Source organism: Acromyrmex echinatior, chromosome 8, assembly GCF_024713525.1.
Source record: "Acromyrmex echinatior isolate Ae372 chromosome 8, ASM2471352v2, whole genome shotgun sequence".
Lineage (NCBI taxonomy): Eukaryota > Metazoa > Arthropoda > Insecta > Hymenoptera > Formicidae > Acromyrmex > Acromyrmex echinatior.
This window is the reverse complement of record NC_141859.1, coordinates 13,465,146-13,489,893: the sequence shown is the minus strand read 5'-3', so window position 1 is coordinate 13,489,893 and position 24,748 is coordinate 13,465,146. Positions and strand designations below refer to the sequence as shown.

Sequence of the window (24,748 nt, the reverse complement as noted above, 5' to 3'; positions counted from 1 at the left end):
TGCAGTTGCCTCGATTATGACCAATCGCAATTTGCACATGAGATATAGATCCTGCAACGATCTCAATGTCCAGAAATTTATATGCTGCCGATGTCAATGCATATTTTCTTATCAAGATACAAGGTATTAGCGAGGTTTCAAAGATGTACTAGACGATGTTTGAGAAAATACATTTTGAAAAAAAAAACATGTAAATAGATCTTACAAAAATACATAACGTATAATATGTGTTAGGGAGAGGACCTTGGTGTCCCCGTTGCGCTATGTTGCGCTATTTTCTCCTTGTCTGAGATCTGTGTCTCCTGTCTTGTGACTTGTCCGTGTCGGTATTGGCAGAGTGTGATAAAAATGAAATACACCCTGCTTTGATATAAGACCTCTTTTTATTATACTTGAATTATACTCGCGTCGTTTATGAATAAATATAAAGTTAAGTAATAAAACTTGTGCACCATTCGTGCACGTGTTATTCGCGAGGAGGTCGCACACGGAATCTTCTAGAAAACCAACTGTGTGAAGCGCGGCGGTTTACACGCAGGCAGCATAGTCGCGCGCATGCCCTCCCCTTCGGTGGGCTCCATCAGCGACACGACACGTCGCTATCACGCCGCAATCACGTCGCAAAGCCAATGGGCTGGTATCAGCCTGCTGAGCTACATTAATACTAACAAGCGCCAACAATATATATAGCAAAAATATTTTATAAAATTAAATGAACTTACTATCTCTTGTACGTCTCATCCTGTTGAATTGGAACGTAATAGTTCATGGCTTGAGATATTTTATTTTCTCAGAGAACTTATAATTAGCAATAGCTGTCTGAACTCTATTGAAGCTCTCTGAACGACTAATGCGAACGGACTTGCCCGGAGCTCTTCTTTTAAATAGTGTTCCCTTCCACATTTTTTTTACATACCCTAAAATGGAGGGGATTTTTTTTATATACATTATTTATTTGAAGAACATTTGCAACGTGGTCGAAGGATACCAAATTGACACATCATAAGAATGCACTCTAATGATATCGAATCTCTTTTATCTAAAAGTATCGACGCCAACGATAATAAAGTCTGTCTGTTCCCATTATCTTTTTTCAAAAGTGAGTTTTAAGCAATGTATCCAATCTAGAATTTTACTTATCTTAAAAAATATGCACGTTAATTTTTAATTGTCATTAAGCCTAATGCACAATGACACTAAGAATGCACTTTAATGATATCAAACCTTTTTTATCTAAGAGATCGACGCGAACAACAATAAAGTACGTCTGTTCATGAAAATAATGTACCATCAATATTCCATTTCCATCTAGTCTTTTGTCAAAAATGTGGAATTTACATATCTTATCGATGTAGAAGACATTAGACCATACTATGAATCACCTAGAGGGATACAAAAGTAAAAAATTCGATAATGGAAAAAGAATATTCACAAAAATGTGCAATTCCTATCCTCAGTAGTATATAAAAATGGAGAGATCTGTATACACGCTATCAGTAGTGAAACTGAAAGGTTTGAGGAAATACATACGCGAATCTTCAATTTTTTCAAAATTTTTTTCTTCGAGTTTTATTCAAGATGGAATATGAAAATGTAATAGAAGTAGAAGCAGAACATGAAGAATTAGAAACTGATTTAGAAGATTTAGAAGATGAATTTATAATTGATAAAGAAGAATCAGAATCAGAATCAGAATTAGATTATGGTATAGCGGACTCATGTTATGAAAGCGACTGTGACAATATGATGATGACAAGTCGTTCGATAACGCGAGCTGAAATCAATATTTTGGATGGAACAAATAGGATGTGCGTCACATACTTTTATTTATATACTTCAAATCATTCTTCAGACAAGTTTTGTTCATCGTGTTCATCATAAGAATGCATTTATTTTTACGTCTTCACGCTGTTTGCCAACATGTTATTAGACAACATATTGTGCTCGTACATATTGACGGTAGTGTAAGGAATGCCGAGATCCGCTGTATCAAATATTACCATGTAATCTATGTTCTATTTGCACAATGTGAAAGACATTTAACGCAACTGTGCAAAAATTATACTTTTTAGTGACTGTGTGAAAATTATATTTTAATGACTGTGAAAAACAGTACATTTTAATATGGATCAAACGAAGTGTGATCTCATAGCGCAAGCCGCTCAGTTGAATACACGAGAAGAGTTTCTTGCATGGGAACAGCAATTGTGATAATTTCATCACTGAGGAACAGAGTTGTGCTAAACGTCTACGATTATCGATTGATGTTAAACAATCGTTGATCGCTTGATCTTGAGATTCGGAAATTTGAAAGATACTGTGCGCGAACGTTTTGTGCAAGTGAGTGCCGGGTATAGCGTGGGACTTCGATGGCGCGAGGTTGATACATCATTCGAAAACCGTATATTGATTGGTGCCGTAATAAACTCTGGACACATCGAACCTCGCCAATTCCTCGAAGATAGCGAGAGAGATAGTGCTGGAATATGTGCAAAGTGTTAGTCAGAAACATAATAATATTAAGATACACAATGTTTAATGGTGAATTTGTATCGGGTGATAAACGTGTGAATAAAAGTGTGAGCACGAGAAACTATGAACTCTTCCGTTTGTCTGATTTGCAAGAATGGTACGCATCGCGTATGATTGAGTCTATTCTGACATTGTTGGAGGAATTCCAGGAACGCGATAGCGAGTCGAGTATTTTGAATTTAATTGTAAACGTAAACAAGTACAATCCGTTGCACGCGGTATGTCGCATCGAACTCTCACGAGAAATTAAAATGAAGAGAACGGTGGTCAATATGCAATCCATGGACAATGCATTTTGCCTGATCAATGATTGCCGTTCTATACCCAGCTAAAAAGCATACGGAGCGAGAGTCATTATTCTACAGTGCTAAATCTCACAGGCATCCAGTTTCCAATGACATTGAGTCAAATTAAAAGATTTGAAAGTCTCAACAACATCTCTATCACTGTTTATTTCATCAAAGAGCAAAAAGAAATTCTTTCATTACGACTTACCGATCGAAAGGGGGGCAAACACGTTAATCTCTTGTATGTATAGGATCCATGCAACGATAATACAAGGCATTTTGCATGGATAAAGGATCTGTCCCGCCTCATAAATCATAATATGGAGATAAAAAATACTTTTGTGATAGGTATGTGTATATATTTAATTGAAAATTATGAAAATATTTTTTTGTAACCTCTGTGACAATAAAAAAAATTATATAATACTTTTTTTTTAGATGCTTGCACTATTTTAGAGCGCAAAACTGGATATCTACGTAGACTGTGGAAAATTAAACAATTGCGCCATCAGGTTGCCGAGCGAGGACGACAAGTGGTTGAGTTTCAGCAATTACTACAGGAAGGAGCGTATTCCATTCATGGTCTACGCCGACCTGGAATGCACCCTGGAGAAGACGGAGAGAGACCTGAATATGTCAACATATTGTGTAGATAACATCACAACGTGTTTTGATGTTGAGCATCGGATATTACACGCATGGTTCATACAACAACTCATTGTGTATGTATCGATTTTGTTGCAATAACGATTACGTCACATGATTCGCCGAGGAACTCAGAAGTTTAGCGCATAGTGTAGAGTCTATACTTTCGGTCAATGTCATGGCAGATTTCTCGCGAGAAGATTGGTAAAATTTTAACAGCGCTACGCACTGCCATGCGTGCGAAAAATCGTTCGCGCCTGACGGATACGCGATCATTACCACTTGATCGGGCGATACAGAGGCCCCGCGCACTCAAATTGCAACTTAAATTATAAAGATTCATATTGCATTCCCACAGTTTTTCATAATTTATCGGACACACACTTTATTATTAAGGATATAGCTACCGCGTATAAAGGACAGAACTACCATGATCTATATTTAAAAACAGATGTATTGTTATTCGCCGATATATTTGAGAATTTTCGGGATAGTTGCATCACGAGTTATGGCTCGATCCCGCATATTATTATACACTACCGGGTTTGACGTGGGACACGATGTTGAAATATACTCACATCAATTTCGAACTTCTTACCGACGTTGACATGGTTCTATTTATCGAACGTGATATACGTGGCGGTCTGAGTCAATGTTCAAACAGATATGCGCAGGCCAACAACAAGTACATGCAATCGTACGATTCATCGAAACCATCGACCTGATGTACTATGACGTCAATAACTTGTACGGTTGGGCAATGTGTCAACATTGCCATATGCCGATTTTCCCTGGGTCGATGACGTAGACAATTTTGATGTCATGAATGTTACGTTAGGTTGACCGACGAGTTACATTTTCGAGGTTGACTTGGAGTATCCGCAACATGATGCACACTCTGGTCTACCATTTTGTCCAATGCGCGAGAAACCACCCGGCAAGCAAGAGGAGAAGCTCCTCGCGACATTGTATGATAAAAAGCGTTACGTCATACATTATCGCAATCTGCAGCAATGTATTCGTCACGATCTCCGCATTATAAAGATTCATCATATACTGCAATTCACGCAATCTCCATGGTTTCGAGAGTACATTGAATACAAATCAACACACACATACATTGAATACTCAATACAAATTTTAGAACTTTAGCAAAGAATGAGTTCGAGAAAAACTTATTCAAATTAATAAACAACTCGGTTTTCGGCAAAACCAGGAGAATGTACCTAATCATGTTAATGTGCGACTCATAATGCGTTGGGATGGGAGATACGTAGAGGAATGATCGCGAAACCAAACTTTCATAGTAGAAGTGTTTTTTCCGAGAACCTGGTCGCGATAAAAATGCTCGAGGTGAAGTTCAACAAACCAATATACGTGGGTATGTGCATTCTCGATATATCTAAAATGTGTTTATACGAATTTCACTACGAGTACATATTACCGCTGTTTCATGAAAAATGTAAAATTATGTATACCGACATGGACAGCCTTATTTATCGAATGCGACGATGTCTACGCTATTGTAAAACACGATATCAATAGATTCGATACGAGCGATTACACGATCGATAATGCTCTTACGACATTCCGCTAATAAATAAAAACGTTCCCGATTTAATGAAAGATGAAAACAGTGCGATCATGACCGAATTCGTCGGGCTTAGAGCGAAAATGTACGCCTTGCACTGGCAAAAAAGATACCAGGCAAAGAAGAAGGCAAAGGGCGTCAAGAGCAACGTTGTAGAGATCCATAACGTTCATTGATTATATGCAGTGTCTCAATGACACAACTGAAATGACGCGTAGACAGTAGCATGTATAAGATCGAAATTGCACGAAGTATACACCATATCCGAAACGAAAATCGCTCTAAGTTCATATGATGATAAGCGATACATTGTTCATTCTATCGACACGCTGCCATGGGGACATGATAAAATATTATTAAAAAAATTCATTTCTTTTTTCGTATTTATGTATTTTTTATTAATAAAAACACACTTGTATATGATGTATAATATATTTAATATGTATATTATGTGTAGTATGTATAGTATGTATGTACGTTCGTATGTACATATGTATGTATGTATGATGTACGTATGTATAATATGTATATATGTATGTACGTGTGTACGTATGCATCTGTAATATGTATATAACATGTATAATGCATTTATATTTAATATATATTTACATAAGGAAAATAAATAAACACATAATAAAAATAATTATACAATTTGTAAATTTTATTTTTATAACACACTATCCTTGTGTATCCAAGAGTAGTGTGAATTATTAAATCCGAGCTATTTCACGTAAACCTTGTCTCCTTTTTTTCCGCAACACCTTTTCAACTAGATATACGTCGGGATTAGCGATGCAACTCATACTCATAGAATCCTCCAGCGACCGGTTTTCCACGGTAATCTGCCAGTAGATACGTTACAGAATTAGATTTCTGTAATTTGACGACTCTAAACACTTCCATGGTCCAATTTGGCGTGTAACCTTTCTCAAAGATCGTCTTGAATTTGTTTACACGTATCCCACTTTGAGTCACCCACTTTGAATCGCGAGAGTGCGACGGTCTTTATGCTATTGTACACCGTGTTTAAAAGTTTTTCAGCAATCGTGGGAGTCACATCGATGGGCCGCATACCGATAGTTGGATTTGCGCGTTGTACTTAGACACGAGACGCGGCAAATCGATCCATAATTTCCATTGTGCGTAAATTGTTTCCACAAATTATTTTTCAACGTACGATTGAACCATTCAACGATAGATGCCTTCATTATGGAATATGTTGAATAATTGATTTATGTTGTGTATTTTCAGGAGTTTTTGCACGTTTGCATTGTAAAATTCTTTTCCCATATTGGTTTGCAAATTTTTCGGACATCTTCCATCTCGAATTATCTTTGCGATTGCTGTAGTCATCTCATTTCCACGCTTGGTTTTCAACGATACGACCCATGCGTGCTTACTCAACACATTGATAACAGTGAGAATATAGCAATAACCTTTGTTGAATCGTGTATAAAGGCGCATCTCGACCACATCAGCCTGCCATATGTCATCGTATCCGGAAACTATGACACGTCTGCATGGAAAATTTTTTCTCGCCGGAGCGTGCAGTTCTTCCACTACTCGTCACTTTTCGAAGTTTTTCTTCTCAGACATGTTACGTTATGTTATGATTATTGCTGTATAATGCGTAAAATATCACAAAGTTCTTAAATGCAAACGTTGTTTATCGACATTTTGATGTCAACTAAAATGACTGTGTATCTCGTTTCAATAAAGCCAGCTTCACGAAGCTCCTCGATAATAGACAATATTTCATTATCGTGGGCATTGTGACCTGCTTGATGCGAGGCCTCAAGCAATCGGAGACGATCTACTAGCTCGTTAGGATCGTCCCAATGAATATAATCGATTTTATTGTCGTTTAAGGTTATGATGCGTGGTATTACCTTTTCCGACTCTTTTACCTAACTTATTGTTTAGTTTCCTGGCGCGTGGCATGTCTGTTTCAACTTGTATTTTACCTGACATCAAGGGTACTATTATATTTATAAATTTGTACCCTTTGCTGTTCACTATTGGATTATCCGTTTTATGACTGCGCCTGTTGCCAACAGTATACTTTTATATATTAGTTTATTATTTTCTATATAAATAATATCGCCGGGAATTCTTTTGAAAATTAATTCGTACAAATCAGGTGTACCTTTGTACTTTACTCCATCTACAATCACAAAGTCATTAATGTCTACATCGAAATATTTATCATCGTGCTATTCTCGCTGAGGTATACGTCATAAACGTGATCGATCGTCTTTTTTCTGTCATCACCGAGAAGCATGATTACATATTTTTGTCCAAGCATCCCCAATTGATTATGCAACTCCTCACGAATTTGTTGGGTTTGCAATGATTGTTTAACTAACGTTTCAAGCGGTTCATTGGGCGTTTCATAAACGTCTTCGAGAAAAACTGAGAAAAACATGCGAACATTCGTACGATAATTCGTGTGATTCAGGCGACGCATAATTGGAATTCGACATAATGTTCGATTCTTTTGTACATTACTTTTTAGACGACGGTATTAATTGAAGTCATGAGAGGTCATCACCATCATTATCCATCATTATCCATCCAGAGGATTGATAATGATAGATAATGATGGTGATGACCTCTCATGACTTCAATGGTCACCATCATCATTATCATCTTCATCATCATGAATATCTTCATTATCTTCAGGTTTTCTTTTCTTAATATTTTTATCTTATAACGTTATACAACGTTCTTTCTTAATTGATTCATCATTAGCGATGTTTTCAACAATTTGTTTTAGAGGTTCGACGATAGGTTTAAAGTATTTCTTCAATGCTATATCTTCCTTTATTTTACCGATTTTTAAAGCGCAGTATTTTTTACGAATCAATTCACTCGTTTTCGCAATTTGTTTCGCTATCCTCTCGCGATCCTTGAGCTCTTTGTTGTTATCCATGTTGCACTCGAAAGAAAATGTTGTGTAGTTGATGTATTGATGACTAACCACGTTAAGATATTGTATACTTATTAAATTCTTTTCTGTATCGTCCTTCCGTAAGCGCACTGTCTTTATCTATGACTACGAATCCATACTTTTGTTGTCAACAGCAACGACACAATTCACAGAAATTTTTGTAAAACATGTCAGTGTTTACATGATTATTGTATACATGTTTCAGATTGATACCGTCCTGTTTGAACAGGATCAACAGATTTACATTATCGCGTATAACATGCTTCGATATCTTTGCGTATGTCTGACACAGATAAAAGCAGTCGACATTCGCGTGTCGATTCATCACAAAATATGAATCTCTCTGATTTCGTTTTGCTTGTCGCATGCCACGTCATCGAAGACAAAATGGAATTTGGAAGCGCCTCGTTCGGTGATAATATATTGTTATTATTGGAGAATATAAACCAATTTCTTCAATCGGTGCTAATAAATTCTCCAAGTATCGATATTTTGGCTGTTGCAACGACTTCGAGTACATGTTCTCGAAACATATGCCATGTGGACTTTCCAGCAAACTTATCAACACGTTTGTTTTGCAGTTCGATGGACCGCAGATGATTCCGTGTATAGAAATCGGCAGCATGTTTCCATGCTTGCGTATTTCTTTTTCAGTCTGTATTTTATTGTCGACATTAGTCACTTTGATCGTCTGCGATTGTTGCACGAACTTCATATCTTCTGCCTTTACGACACTGATAATATTGAAAAAAAACGATATTGAGAGCGGATGATATTTATAATAGCGCACAAAGTGAAACCGCTCAGTATTCAAAATGCTTCTTATCGTGTCAGACAATAGTTTATTCGCCAAAGAGTTGGAATATATACGAAAAATTATTTTGCTACGAGAATTTAAGAATTATATAAATCAATTGTGGGATCGATTACTCGAGTATAAAAAAGTTGATTCAGAGATTCAGCAACAGCTTGAAACATTATAATTTGCCCTGTTATTGATCACATATTGGTGATGGTCCAGTGCCGTTTATAAAAAAATTGTAGCAAATGTCAACAACAACAACAACAAAAGGCTACGGTTTTTTAAATCACGCGATAAACGCACTTCCGATCGAGTTGCATATCTCCGGATATCAACTTGGTCTATTTAGATATGCATTTAGAAAAGCGATTGGCTAGAGGCAATCGAGGCATTAATTCGTATAAGCTTATTCGCGGAGCAAAGATCTCACAAAATACACATAGCTGACAAAATACTTGCTGAGGAGGTGCGGAAACGGATTACCGCGAAAGATTCGACTCTTGGAGAGAGAGCTGCTGTCACAGCTGTTTGCTATGCACAGCTGTTGCTGGGTGCCTATGAAAATCAAAAATTGAAATGGGCATGAAAACGAAGAAAAAGCCGACGAAAAAACGATATTACCGATGACAAAACGTAGTGATATCTTACCTATTCTACCGTGTCACGACAGCGGTACTTATAAAACTTGTCCAGGAATGTCCCTGGCCAAATTACAAATTTTTCCTTACTTCAATAACCGACGGGGCACTAGAACTGCAGGGACCGCCCCTGACATCTTCTCCCCACCTCACGCGCCCTACCAGCATGCAGGGGCACCTTTTTCCTAAAAGCGTTCGGGTTCTAAAAAACGGGACTTGCTCTCTCTCGCGAGCAGCGAGTGTTTTAAGGAGTTAGTTCAAAACCTCCCGGGGTCAGGTCTGGTCGAAGAGAAACGGTCTCTTCCAGAGTATCGTGATTTCTAGTTTAATTCCTAAATTCTACTCGCGTGAGTATCCAATCTAATCATAGGTACATCTTATTTAACCTTCCTAGTTAACCGCATCTAATTATTAGTTATAACATAAGTCTGGATATGTGTGTAGCAACTGCAGAAGTTATAAAATACACTAATTACTTTTGAGCAATTATAAGTACGTATATATAATAATATTTGACGAAACCTCTCCTTTTACAATAAACGCCGCCGCGCGTATACGTTTATCGTTTAACTTGGAAATCGCGTGTGTGAACGAGCGGAATCAGCGCCGGCCAATCATCGAGCACCTACAAGGAGCCTGACCAACCGGAGTCCAGACTGAGCCGCGTGTCCCGCACCACGGACCGAACTACCAGCAAGATTCATGAAGGGATTACCGTAAGTTTCTTCTTAACCGAAAGGACGCGCAACTCTCGATTTGTTACCCGCCATTGGTCCCCGGTTTGTCCAGGTATCAATTACCAACGGTTGGACCTTGGGACGTAACAACCGCTATTGGGAGTCTTCGGCTCATTGGTCAGCAGCGCGGCAGGAATCGCAAAAGCTATAAACGATAATAAAGCCGCGCAACGTTTCAGTTGGAAGAATTGAAACGTTATAACTATGTCATGGAAGGTCATGGAGTTTACCTCGCTCCATACAAGCATATATGAGGAGTCACAACGAAAAAAATAAAAAGGATTAAAAAAAACGTTAAACAGTAGTCAAAAATATCGAAGGGTATAACTATTAATGTATACTTGCAACAACTGGCAAAACGTATGCGTATTTTAGAGGTATTTTTATTCGTATTACCTTACCAACAGGGGAAGTGTATCGAAACGAGAACAGTATCATAAATTTGGGTAATGCTAATGGACCAAGTACTCATTGGGTGGCGTACGTGAAACGGGGAGATCGTGCTGTTTTCTTTGATAATTTCAGCAATCTTCGATCACCAAAGGAATTGGTGCGATAGTTGGACGTAAGGCAAATTGAGTATAATCACACGCCTTATCAACATTATGATCAAAGCAACCGTGGACATCTGTGTCTTCAGTTTTTACAGATGGTTGACGATCAATTTAAGAATTGATATTGCACTCTTTCAACTCAGTATTCATTTAAACATGACATTTACGCTTACTGGTATCATTCTCGCGGGCTGCTACTTTCCGGCCGTAGATTTGAGCGATGGCGATTACGAGCTCGGTTTGACGGACGTTGAAACCTATCATACGATAATCTAATGTAAATTCATTGAATAATAAGTTTTACTTTGACGAAGATGACAAAGAAATTGTTCCCGAAGAATCGTACGAAATACGTGACATAAAGTCTAAAACATGCAATTCTACAATTTTATTTATAATGATGTTGCGAGACAGAAAACGCTTCTCAAAGAGAATGAACAGTACCCATCGACTATTCATGCCAATAACAATACAATGAAGATTGAGATCAAATGCGTTTATCGAGTAAATTTCATCAAATCTCACAATATTAGATCGCAGTTGGGATTTTCATCGAATCGCGTGCTAGAGCCGCAACAGTGGTACGAATCAGACGTATCGATAAATATTGTCAACGTAAATATTATTCGCATTGAATGCAACGTGACCACGGGCGCATACAGCAACGATAAGTCCGTTCACACGATGAATTTTCACCGAGTGTGTCATCAGGATATAAAATATCGGAAAGATCATTTACCGACACAGATCATTTACCTTCCGATCCTCATACGGAGCATTATGGATTTGACGATTCGCGTTGTAGATCAAGATGGACGATTGCTCGATTTTTACAGAGAAGAAATTATCGTAAGATTACATATACGGAGGCGATAAAGAAATACAACAACAATAATGTGAGATGCTTGTTCTGAACGAGCAGGCGAAACAGTCAGGGGACATAATTTTTGCCAGAGGGACAACAGCGATAAAAAATATTCGAGCGTTCAGTAGAAAGAAACTCACTGCGTCAAACGTTAAATTTTTAATCATTGGCTTTGTTGTACGAAATATCTGAGATGATTGATATCTTGAATATTGGAGGCGAACCATTCTTTGACGATCGCATCGTCAAGTTTCGAGTTTCATACGTACAATCCGTACGTCAATACGACATTTGGACATAGCGACGAGATAAGGATACTCATACAACAATAGGATTTATATATGTTATATGTATGAAAGCATTCTCTACGTCGAAGATAGATTGACTTCAAAGGAAAAAAATGTACAATAGCAATCAAATTCTGGATGTAATTGTGGTGTTACGTTGGATAAAATTTGATATGAACTCAACGGTATGGAGATTAATCGCAGTAGAAACGTTAGAATAACTAGTCTTATGAAGGGGTATGCAACGTTTTCTAATGAAATCGCATATAGTTTGCATAATGCTGGATTTATCGACTCTAGTGATACCGCGAAAGGCCTAATGACAGACGATGGATACTTTAATTTTTGTGTACCGCTCAACATATTGTTGGGTTTTTGCGAGGACTACAAACGTGTGGTAATTGACGCTCGTCACGAATTAATTTTGATACGAGCGTGCAATGGTTACATAGTGGGAGATCCAGCGACAGAGCTGACGCTTGAATTATTCAAAGTACAGTGGCGAATGCCTCACGTTGCGTTGAACGAACGTTTAATAAACTATCCATGCTGCACGCTTTAGAGAGCGGACGATATCTGAATATGAGTTTCCATTCGTGAGATTTATATGAGTACCCCCTATTGCCGAGTACAATGAAGCATTTCTGGGCCATCTAGACTCAGCTGGAAAAACCACGATATGTTATCTTTGGTCTACAAACTGATAAAAAAAAATATCATGACAGCACGTAAAACTTATTTCGACACTTATAAATTAACCAATGTGAATCTTTATCTAAACTCTGAATTTTATTTGTACGATATCTAGATCTAGATTTTGACAAACGCAGAGCCGTTATTTTGTATGATATATTTACATTTCCGTACGTCTTATTATCAAATCCCTCGTGAAAGAAATGAATCATCCTTTATGAAAGGATTACACTCCTTTTTGAAAGATTTTACTCTAACATTGACTCGCGACAAAACGAGTCCATCAACAGCGGCACCTTGGATGTACGATTAGAATTTGAATTAAAAAAGAATGTACCCGCGAATACAACCACCTATTGCCTTATCATACACGATCGCGTGATCGAATATAGTCCAATGTCAAATGCAGTACGCAAGATTACGTAAATTATCATCACCAAAAAAAATATCCTCCCCCTTTTTATAATATATGAGATAAAATCCATATATTAATCTTTTGTGGTCAAGCACAGTCTCAAAAAGTCATTCACCATGACTATACCAACGTTTGTAGAGGATCCTTTGCAAGGATTTATCATTGGAAAGAAATTTGTCGTGAAGGAAGTGGCGATGTTGAGAAAAGGAGCTACGAGGGCAAATCAATAAGTTTGTAGAAAAACATAGTAAAATATATTTTTGTTGATAGATTCATTTTTATTTCTCAACATAGTCTCCTTTCAGCTCGATACACTTGATCCAATGATTCTCTAACTTTTTCAAGCCGTCCGAATAATATGATTTGTCCAATCCAAGTCTCTGTTTAGGCGATGAACTGCTCTCTGGTGGTAAATCTCTTTCCTCCGAATCATTTCTTCAGATTTGGAAACAGAAAATAGTCGCAGGAGGCTAAATCTGGCGAATATGCTGGATGGGGAAGCAATTCGTAGCGGAATTCGTTGAATTTGGCCATCGGTACTGGGTACGTGTGAACCCGTGCATTATCTTGACGGAAGAATACTTTCTTCTTCGCCAAATGGGGACGTTTTTTCTTTAAAATATTGTTGAAACGGTCCAATAAGGCTGCGTAGTAATCGCCATTGATCGTTTGCTTCGACGGAAGGTAATCGGTATGAATTATATCGCTTGCATCCTAAAAAACTGTGATCATCACCTTTCCGGCCGACTTCACGGTCTTCGCCTTCTTCGTAACTGGTTCACTCGGTGAAGTCCATTGTTTTGACTGTTCCTTCGTCTCGGGTGTGAAGTAATGGATCCATGTTTCGTCCACAGTAATGAATCGATGCAGAAATTCATCTGGATTACGTTGAAATCTCCAAACATTGTTTTGAAATCGTCACACAGTTGCGCTTATGGTCCACAGTGAACAAACACGGTACCCATCTTGCCGATAGCTTTTTCATACCCAATTGTTTGTGCAAAATTTAAATCATTGTGCCATGTCATATGCCTGTGGCCTCAACAAGCTCGCGCATTTTCACTCGTCGATCAGTCAAAACAATATCGTGGACTTTATCGATGATTTCTGGCGTAGCAGCCTTAATTGGACGTCCCGAACGAGGTGCATCACATGTCTCAGATCTATTACTTCACACCCAAGATGAAGGAATAGTCAAAACAATGGACTTCACCGAGTGAACCAGCTCCAAAGAAGATGAAGACTGTGAAGTCGACCGAAAAGGTAATGGTCACAGTTTTTTGGAATGCACGCGGTATAATTCATATTACCTTTCATCGAAGCGAACGATCAATGGCGATTACTACGCAGCTATATTGGACTGTTTCAATAACATTTTAAAGAAAAAACGTCCCCATCAAGAAAGAAGAAAGTCCATCAAGACAATGCACGGTTCACACGTGCTCGGCACCGATGGCCAAATTCAACGAATTCCGCTACGAATTGCTTCCCTATCCAGCATATTCACCAGGTTTAGCTCCCTGCGACTATTTCCTGTTTCCAAATCTGAAGAAATGGTTCGGAGGAAAGAGATTCACCACTAGAGAGCAGCTCATCGCCTAAACGGAGGCTTATTTTGAAGAGTTGGACAAATCACATTATTCGGACGGCTTGAAAAAGTTGAAGAATCGTTGGATCAAATGTATCGAGCTGAAAGGAGACTATGTTGAGAAATAAAAATGAATCGATAAAAAAAAATGTGTTTTACTATGTTTTTTCTAAAATTGACTTCCTATTGACTTGCTTGTTCCTATTGTTTTCCTATTGACTTGCTCTCATACAATTTATATCGAGAAAATAAGAACGGTCGCATAAAATTAAAGAAGGATTTATACAGGGTCCGGCAAAATGATCTCCCACATTGTAATCTTTAATAAAAACGCCATTGTAAATGCTATTTAGATTTTATTTTTATTAACTGAAAATTTATGCTATGCCATTTGTTTTTATTGAGTTTTGAAAATTACAGAGTCCAAGTGGCGACCATTTTTTTCGATACACATTCGAAGCTGATTTCTAAAAGTTTCCATCACTCGAGCAATAATTTGAGGCGATATTTCTGTAATTTCTTGGCGTATTGCTGCTTTCAATTCGTCAATGGTTCGGAGGTGGTGTTGAAAAACCTTCGCTTTCAAGTAGCCCAACAGTATTGTTTTGCGATCTGGAACTGGAGCATGTCTACCAAGCGCGAAGTGAGTACGAAAAGTTCTTTGCATCGTAATCACAGATTCGTTACCTTTTATAAATGTTTCGATAACGAAGACACGATGCTCGCCCGTCCAATTCATGACGACAACGGAAATGGCAAGGTGCGAGCTACCAACCGACTACGCTAAGCTCCCCTTCTCTTCAGTGGTTCGGGGACAGTGGCGGTGCAAAATGTGGGAGATCATTTTGCCGGACCCTGTATAACGCAATATTTACTATTCATAAATACAAATTTAGTTATACAAATTTAGTTACGAAAAATTATATAATATATGAATAAACAAGTACGAGAAACAGAATTGAAAATCAGGACGATTCCCGTTCTCAGTCATATTATAAAATTTATGAGAAGAAAATATATTGCGCTATATAACCTCTTTTTCAATTTCATGCGACTTGAATCATTCTTCTCATTTTCTCGATATAAACCATACTTCGTATGTGTTGTGACAGATCGATTTTCACGCCTTATACAAAATATTGTAGACCGCTTTTCATTCATTTCTTGACAAAATCTTTAAACCTTTAAACCTTTCTTCATGTTTTTCTCGATATAGCACCTTCTACGTTTCAGACGTCGATATACTGTAGTAATATTATAATAATATTATATAGTATAAATATCGTTAAAATAATAAATGTCTGCAAAAAATTTATTGCAGGAAGATTTCTGCGATATTGCTGCAATTATAATATACATAGTGCGACAAATATGTTCTCGGACAGGGCCTGAAAATCATAATTGAAACAACAATATGCATATTTTTTGGTTTTATTATTCAAAATATTCTCCTCTGGCTTCAATACACTTGTTACAGCGATTCAATAGTGATTCAAATGCATGTTCTAGCTCAGTTTGCGGAATTGCCTCTAGTGCCTGTGTAGAAGCTGATTGGATGGTCGGAATGTCATCAAAAAAGCGTCCTTTCAATTTCAATTTCAATTTTGGGAATAATGAGAAGTCGCAGGGGGCCAAATCAGGTGAATACGGTGGATGGTTTAACACAGAGACACGATTTCGAGCCAAACATTGACGGACAATCAATGAAATATGACTCGGTGTATTATCATGCAACAAAGACCAATTTTCTGGATCACGATATTCGGGGCGAATACGATGAATTCTGCCCATCAATCGCTTTAAAACTTCGAGATAATATGCACCAGTAATTGTTTGGTCAGTTGGAACAAACTCTTTGTGGATAATACTTTTGCTATCAAAGAATGTGATGAGCATTGTCTTAATTTTTGATGGAACTTTTCGTACTTTTTTTGCTTGTGGTGAATTTTTTGACTTCCATTCCGCACTTTGATGCTTAGTTTCTGGATCATATTGAAAGCACCATGTTTCGTCACCCGTAACAATTGATTTTGGATTATTTTTTGCGGCTGCAACGATGTCTCTGGAATAATTGATTCTCGCTGATTTTTGATCGCTTCTTAATGTGTGTGGAACAAACTTCGCACAAACCTTCGTTTTACCCAAATCTTCATGTAATATGGTTCGAATCGTTTCTCTACTGATATTTAAAGCTTCCTCCATCATTTTTAGTGATGCATTGCGATCGTTTGCAACAAAATCACGTACTTTTTCGATCATTTCGGGTGTTCGAACCAAAATTAGCCGTCCTGATTTTTTGTCATCTTCAAGGGTCTCTCTGCCGTCCAAAAACGCTTATGCCACTCAAAAACAGCTGTACGATCTAGACATTGATTGCTGTAAACTTGTTGCATCGATCGGAATGTTTCTGATGTACTTTTACCAAGCAAGTTTTGCGTTAAATTTAATCACTGCTCTTTGTTCCATATTAAAATTTCTATCTCGACCAAAATCTTGTTTAACATGAACTGTCATATCTTCATTATATGTCAACCAAAATGAATGAAACTTTGACAGATGATAGCAAAATGTTCAACCTTTAAAATGCATGTTTGAACGCACAGATGTCGCCACTAGTTGCTAAGATGTGATTCGTGTCCGGGAACATATTTGTCACACTGTGTATTACAATAATTAATCCAGTTTTATTATTTAAGTATTATTTCTTAATATTACACTCTGAAATACATATGATAAAGTCATGATAAAAAAACATTCAGAGGCTTAGAAAGCACTTCCAAAAAACGTTGGGAATCTCCGGGAGATATGCAGACAACTCGATTTGCGTATTCCCCCATACAGGATTGCTGGACGTTTTCTTCTTTCGAGTAGCGTGTCCTTCTTGTGGCCGCGTACTTTCCACGTTAGCATGAAATATTGCGGCAATATTTCAATAATGCACAATATTACAAATATTGCAGCGATATTGTTGCACTATTAAAATTATAATATTCTATTGGAAATATTGCTACAATATTGCAAAATATTATAATTTTAATTATGTAGTAAATATTGCAATATATTATTGCAATATTATAATTCAATAAATAAGTATGCGGCCCCACCACGAAAGAGATACTTCTCATATGAAGAAAATAATCAAAAGTTCTATAAGAAAGAGTACGAATATTTTTTGATTATAAGTTTATCGTATTTTGGAATATAATGCTAAGCACACACACAATAATATGTTAGCAATTAATAAAAGTTGAATAATGATTGAATAATGATTGAAATATTTTACATAATTTTATAGCAACATGTATGCAATATTTTTCTAAAAATAATCTACTGAATTGTAACATTGCAACAGTAAATTATAATATTTTCTACAAAATATTTTTTAATACTACTATAATATATTCAATAAAATACAAAAATTTCAATATTACAGCAATATTGCTGCAATTTTTGTAATATTGTCCATTATTAAAATATTGCAATATTGCTGCAATATTTCGTATTGAATGATAGTCATATTTAAACTCTTATATTTCAAAGATGTATTGTTTACAATAAAAATTCATAAATAAAAAATAATTTTACTTAATTTTTTTAAACTTTCGTTACTATTATATTTGTATTTTGGGGAGGGTCCCATTTGTCTACAATCACGATTGCACACACTCATATTAGTTGATGGTTAGTAATTTTTCATTGCTTTATCAAGATATATAAGAATATTTTATTTCATATAAGAATATTTTATTTCTAAATTGGTCAATTAGTGATACATGTGTGCAACATGTGATGTATATTGTGTGCAATCGGAGCCTTCTCGTATTTTAAACGGCGAATGTTAGAACACTGACTGTATATATATTTCAATAATGTATTTGGCTCCACATAATAAAAAAAATTAAGAACAGGAGAAAATATTGTGAATATTGGAGAAATAAAAAAATTGTAAATGAATATTAAATATAACTGCAATGGATACAAATAAGATATAAGATTCAATATAGCTTTTTGTATCCATTGTGAGTTATATTCAATCTATATTCTTAATTTTTACATTTAATACTTAATATTTATTCAGTAATAAAAAAATAAAAAAACATAGTATTATTCATATCTTAGAAAGATGGCACTGCGATAAAATGCATTCAAACATTAATAACATTTCAACGCTATTGCAGTAGTATTACAATGCGATGTATCATATCGCAATATTTGAATGATATTGTGGTAATACTGCTGTTACGTCCAGACCCCAGAATTCTTTATCTCGTGGAAAACGGGAATTAGAAGGGAAACCAAGGAAAGACATAACTGACACCGTTTTCTTATGGCTTATCGCTGGACGCGTACCACAAGTCGAAAGCACTTGAGCGAGTCTTCGGTGCGGATAAATATAAATACGAAAGCGCTATTACGCTGGCCGAGACAGTGCAACCGTTGGTTCTTTGTTTCGGTTAAGGAACTTAATCCTTTTGACCAGGGATCGGACCCGTACGATCCTTGGGAAAATGAAATGAATCGGAATCGCCGATAAATAAATTTAGTTGATTGATAAATTATTTCTATTCATGAATAAATTTTATTGCTAACAATATCGATATACATCTATATATTTGTATATATACATGTATGTATTTATAAAAATATATTTTCATATAGATAATAATTATAACTGTATTGGTGTTTGTGTTTTACAATTTTTGTGTGGTGGTACATATTTATATATTGAAGTTACGGTTGAGGTGGGATATGAGGATTGGATTACTCTTTCCAAGAAGGTGAAAATTTTACCTATTGTCCTATTGTCTTCTACAGGGACTGAGAAGAAAGAGGGAGAAGGAAATTCAAGATTTGGGAATCATGGTAGAATAAGAGGGAGAGAGAAATTCAAATTCTAAGGATGGTTCCAGAGGTATATGGTTAGACGAATTGTTAGTTGGATTGTCAATGAGCGTAAAGTTTATTACAGGGACGTCGGTAGAGGTTCGATCTTGATACTTCTGGCGCAAGTAAACCTTTCGAAGTTGTTAACGGGTTTCCTCGATCATGAAAGTTCCTATTTGAATTTTTATAATAATTGGGATGTTCTGTGCTCGTAGGGCCTCAATTTTAACTCTCTTTCTACGGTCCGCATGATGCTAATTACATTTGACCATCTATATCTAAAAGTATCCTCAAATTGTAATATTATTGCAATATTGTAATCTCATTGCAATATTATTGCAATATTACATATCGTGTGGAATTTTATTAAAAAAATGGAAGTTTTGAATATCTTTCTTCGAATATACTTAAAATTTTAACTATATTATCCACTATCAATACGCACACTCATACAGGTATTTCGATTTTTAATTGGGTATAAATAATTCTTACGATACGAAGTTATATAAAATTGATATATATTTTACAATATTTGATTGAAGTTTTCTATTATACAGGGTTGGTAGATATTACACACAGGATTGGTAATAATTCTCTATTATATAAAATATATACGTACTAATACGATATATTTTAGCTTATATTATCGGACATTAATTTTTTTCTTAATATAAATTCATTTAAAAGTAGAAAGTTTAAAGTATCTCGACGCTATAAGTCTATTTTGCAATTAGGGTCACAGAGGCTATCGATAATTCTGTTGCAAATGAGACGATTTTATCAAACAAGATGTTGTGATGAACAGCAGCATAATACTAAAGAACAATTTATGCAGTCGGTAGACGTGACGGATAGAGATAGTCTTGCCAACGAAGCAGTATCTTCTGTTGATGAGTTAAATATTAATAAAAATATTTTTGATGATTCAATGCATATCGAAAGTAGTAGTGAAACAATGCTTACGAAATTTGGGAGGGGGGGGGGGGGAGGTCGCTGAACAAGACGGCACGAAGAAGCAAATGCCATATTTGCCAAAAGAAATAGAGAAGAAGAGGAAGAGAGAAGCAGTAGGGAAGAAAATGATGGGATCGATCATGTCAATAGTGCCGATGAATAAATGTTTTTTAAATAATGTGTGGCATTTTTATTAATTACAACAATTTATTTATCCTAACTTTTATCCCGATTAATTTCATATGAAAGGTGAAAAATTTTTATAATTATGACTATCAATTCAATTGGAATGTCGTAAAAATATTGGATAATGAGACATCATATATAAAAAGATTGGTTTCACAGATGATTTACATAAAAAAAAAACAACAATATGACTTAAATAAACAAAGCGATATCGGATTACTCTCAGATTCATTATATCTACCGATCCTTAATTTGTTATCCTCTTCTTGATTCTAGTCCTCCTTCCATTTCTTTTTTTCCTTTTTCCTCCAAAATTAATCCATCCCCCACTCTTCTTCTTGTCGGTTCACGTCAGTCATTTTCATTTGAAATGTATCTGTTAAACTGTCTACTTGCGATTTATTTCTTTGTCAGCAATAACGATATGCTTGTTTCCTCCTCATGTATGCACTTTATTATTGTTAATATTGTAAAATTATTGGCTTAAGAACTTTTATATTATTGCAATATTGATTTTTGTAATAGATATTAATTAACTATTGAGTCAACCGAGGAGAGAATACAGCAAAATGGATACATAATTCGTCCACGATAATCTGAGATTTACTATGACCGATTTGATGTATGTACACGCACCGGCAGGAATGATTTCCCCTGGCGTTCGATGTACGGTACTACACACGTACCGAAGCGCACACGTACATATTATTGGAAATGCGGAGGAGGCGAGGAACACGAAGAGAGAAAGTAGTGGGGGACTCCGATATTCTGTCCTTAACGTAAAGTGCACGATTGAAAGAGAAAGTGTAATTGAATATAAGGCCGGCTTGCGGTGTCTCACACATTTGTTACTAGTATGAGTGAGATATCTCGGTATCTCTTGCTCGTAAATGTTCATAATAATATTTTTATTATGCACAAAATGTTGTAATTATGCATACAAATTTTTAATATTGTAAAAAATTTCTGTACATAATTATAACATTACGTGTAATTTTGAAACTCATTGTAATAGCTTTGCATGCATTTATAAATTTGCAGTATGCAAATGAAATTAATATTTTGTATTGCAAGATCGCAAAATTAAATTTACAATTAAATATAAGAACATATGATAAAAAAATATATTTATAATATAATGTATACATATTTTTTATAAATTCAAATTTTTTTTTATTTATTTTATTATATGTCCTTATTAATATTGTAATTATGCACAGAAATTTTCCCCTACTACTTTCTCCCTTCGCGCCTCTCGCCTCCTCCGCGTTTTTAGTAACACGTATGTGTGCGCTTCAGTACGAGTTTGTAGCGCCGCACGTCGAACGCCAGGGGACACCATTCCTATCGATACGCATACATTGAAGATGACTCAATGTGAATCGAAATGTTTGTAATTTGAAGAATATATTTTATTGTTAAATTATAAGCACGACAATCCTGCTTGACTCGTAGTCTTTTTGAATTATTTCGTTTTTAAATTTTTGAGTCCATAATATATATATTGATTTCTTAATTTTTATAATTATTTTAGTAATAACAAGTTTATATTTTCCGATTTGATTATATCTTTGATTTTTGCTTACTGAACAAATTAAATGTATATATTAGGTGTAGTAAAAAGAAATCCATTATTTTTTCAATAGATGGCTTTAGTAATCTGTATCACGCGTAAACGAGATACAGATTACTAAAGCCATTGGAAAAATAATGGATTTCTTTTTACTACACCTAATATATATATATATTTATGTGTATATATATATATATATATATATATGCATATATATATATGTCTCTTAAGATGAGTTGGGGCCACATTGGGGGTGGAGAATGGATCAAAGGGAACAAAAAATTCTTATGCCATTTTGAGATACCCGCTGTAGTTTTCGAATTAAAAAAGGAAACGTCTAAGCCATTAAGCCGCGCCGCGCGAATTTGTAGGACGGCCCACAGTCGAGTGGCGACGACGGCGGTGCGCAAGGAGCGGGAAAGAGCGCTTCGTCGTCGCTCGAATATGCGCCCCGACCCATCTTAAGAGACACTCTGTATATATAATCTCCAACATGTTTCAACTTAACGCAATCATTCTGCAATTAAATAATATATCCAATTGTATACAACATGTCGAGAAGATTGAATATATGTATATTTTTTTGCACCCCTATTCCTCTCAAATTGTTCAGTAAAGTATTGATAATTGATCATTATCAATATTTTACTTTGTAATTAAATATTATAATTAAATTCTTAAAAGTAATAAAGTGAACAATTCAACAAGAAGAAGAATTTATTTACTTATTATTTTATAATATTTGAGAGGAATAGGAGTGCAAAAAATATATAATTGTTTTCAACATGTTGTTGCATTTTTGTTGAATGTATGACTGGATATATGTTGTTAATAATTTGCTGTCATGTTACTCTTTATGCACAGCGATAAATCGTTGACAGCATACACGACAAGTTGGCAGCAACACATGTTGAATTCACATGTAATTGTAATGTCATACCACAGGCAAATAACTTATATACTTTGTTCTAAATTTGCTGAAAACTAATGCGTTTTATTTTCGGCAATATGGCAATAACAACGTAGACAGATGGCTACCAGGCGATTAATGTGAAAAATGAATTTCGAGTTCACAGTTGATTTTAGCAAGGTTCTAAGCGTTCGAATGGGTTGTTACTCCCTTCAAATTGTGTTTGTTCACTTAGAACAAGATCTAGTTGGAATTTTCCCGATCTCTTACAAAGCCTTTAAAAGTTGCATTTAACTGGATTATAAAACGTTTATAATAAAAAAATTTTTTTACAAATTCTTCTATATCGCTTTGTGATTTTGACATCTTCAAATCAAATGCCTCAATTTGACGATAAAAAACTTTTTTAGAAAATGAAATGAGTACATAATATGTAGTTTATTCCAATTAATATTTTTTAAGGAACTGTTTATTGCAATCTGTCAATATGAGATATTCAGAAATAATAATTATGTAAGTAGGAAGAAAAGAAACGTCTTGCACAGAAAGAGTGATTATTCAACGTTTAGTACATAAGATATTTTCATTTAAGTAGATTCTGGGACATTCTTCTCTTCAGTTTTCCATGATCTTATCGTCCATCAGTTTGTGATTGGATGCCAGTTGATTGGAGTGTTGATTCGTTCTTTATATTTTATGACATGCTTTTATTTCCTTTCTAACTGGAAGGATATTTAAATTTTGATAAATTTTCTCGTTTGTGATATACCAAGAAGCGATTAATAATCATGCGTAAGGTTTTCGACTGAAATCTCTTTAAGATTTCAATGTTTGAGTTTGCAGAGGTGCCTCATAATTAGAAGTCATATGACCAAATCAATTTGAAAATACATTTATACAAAAGCAGTTTGTTTTCCATTGATAACTGAGAGTTTTTGTTCATAAGCCATTATAAATTGCGAGGTTTTAATCCGAAAGCTTTACGTTTCGTGAATACGTATATGCTTCTTTCAAGTAAGGCGTCTGCCCAAATATAGATCCAAATATTTAGCCTCAATAGCTTGTGAGATTTATATGCTATTTAGTTTCACTATCGGGCACGAATCATGTTTGATTATAAATGTGACGTGGACTGATTTATTTTTATTAATTTTAATGCGCCAGTCCTTGAGCCAAGTTGAAATTTTGTCTAAACAGTTTTGCGTTTTATTTGAAACTTTTTTCGGGCATCTATCTACTGTTAGGACGTGTCGTCAGTAAACATCCCCGTGATCACTCCATGATGACCGGCAGGTCCGCGGTATAATGTAGGTAGAGGGTGGGTCCCAACACACTACTTTAGCCTGAATTCTATGGAGGTTAGTCGTAGCTACTCCCTGTTTTACCAGAAAGTCTGTCTCTCAGATAAGGCAGTAGTATTCGGCAATGTATTTTTGATCTTAAATAATAATCGTTTATGCCAGATGCGAAGACTTGTGATATGTCCAAGAATATAGCAGAGCAAAATTGTTTATTCAAAAGTCAGGTGAATATTTTCTACAAGTCTGTGAACTTGTTCAATCGTACTGTGTCTAAAGTTAAATTGTACTGTATAATTGTACTGTTAATTGTACTGTATTTAAAGTTAAATTGATGGTTGGATAAGAGTTTGTTCTGG

At 35.6% G+C, this 24,748-nt stretch overlaps 1 protein-coding gene across 1 annotated transcript in view; it reads left to right on the top strand.

Annotated features, from left to right (window-relative positions):
- Positions 1–24,748, top strand: part of Ald1 (fructose-bisphosphate aldolase) — a 142,468-nt gene that overhangs the window by 105,738 nt on the left and 11,982 nt on the right. The gene's annotated exons all lie outside the window — the stretch shown is intronic.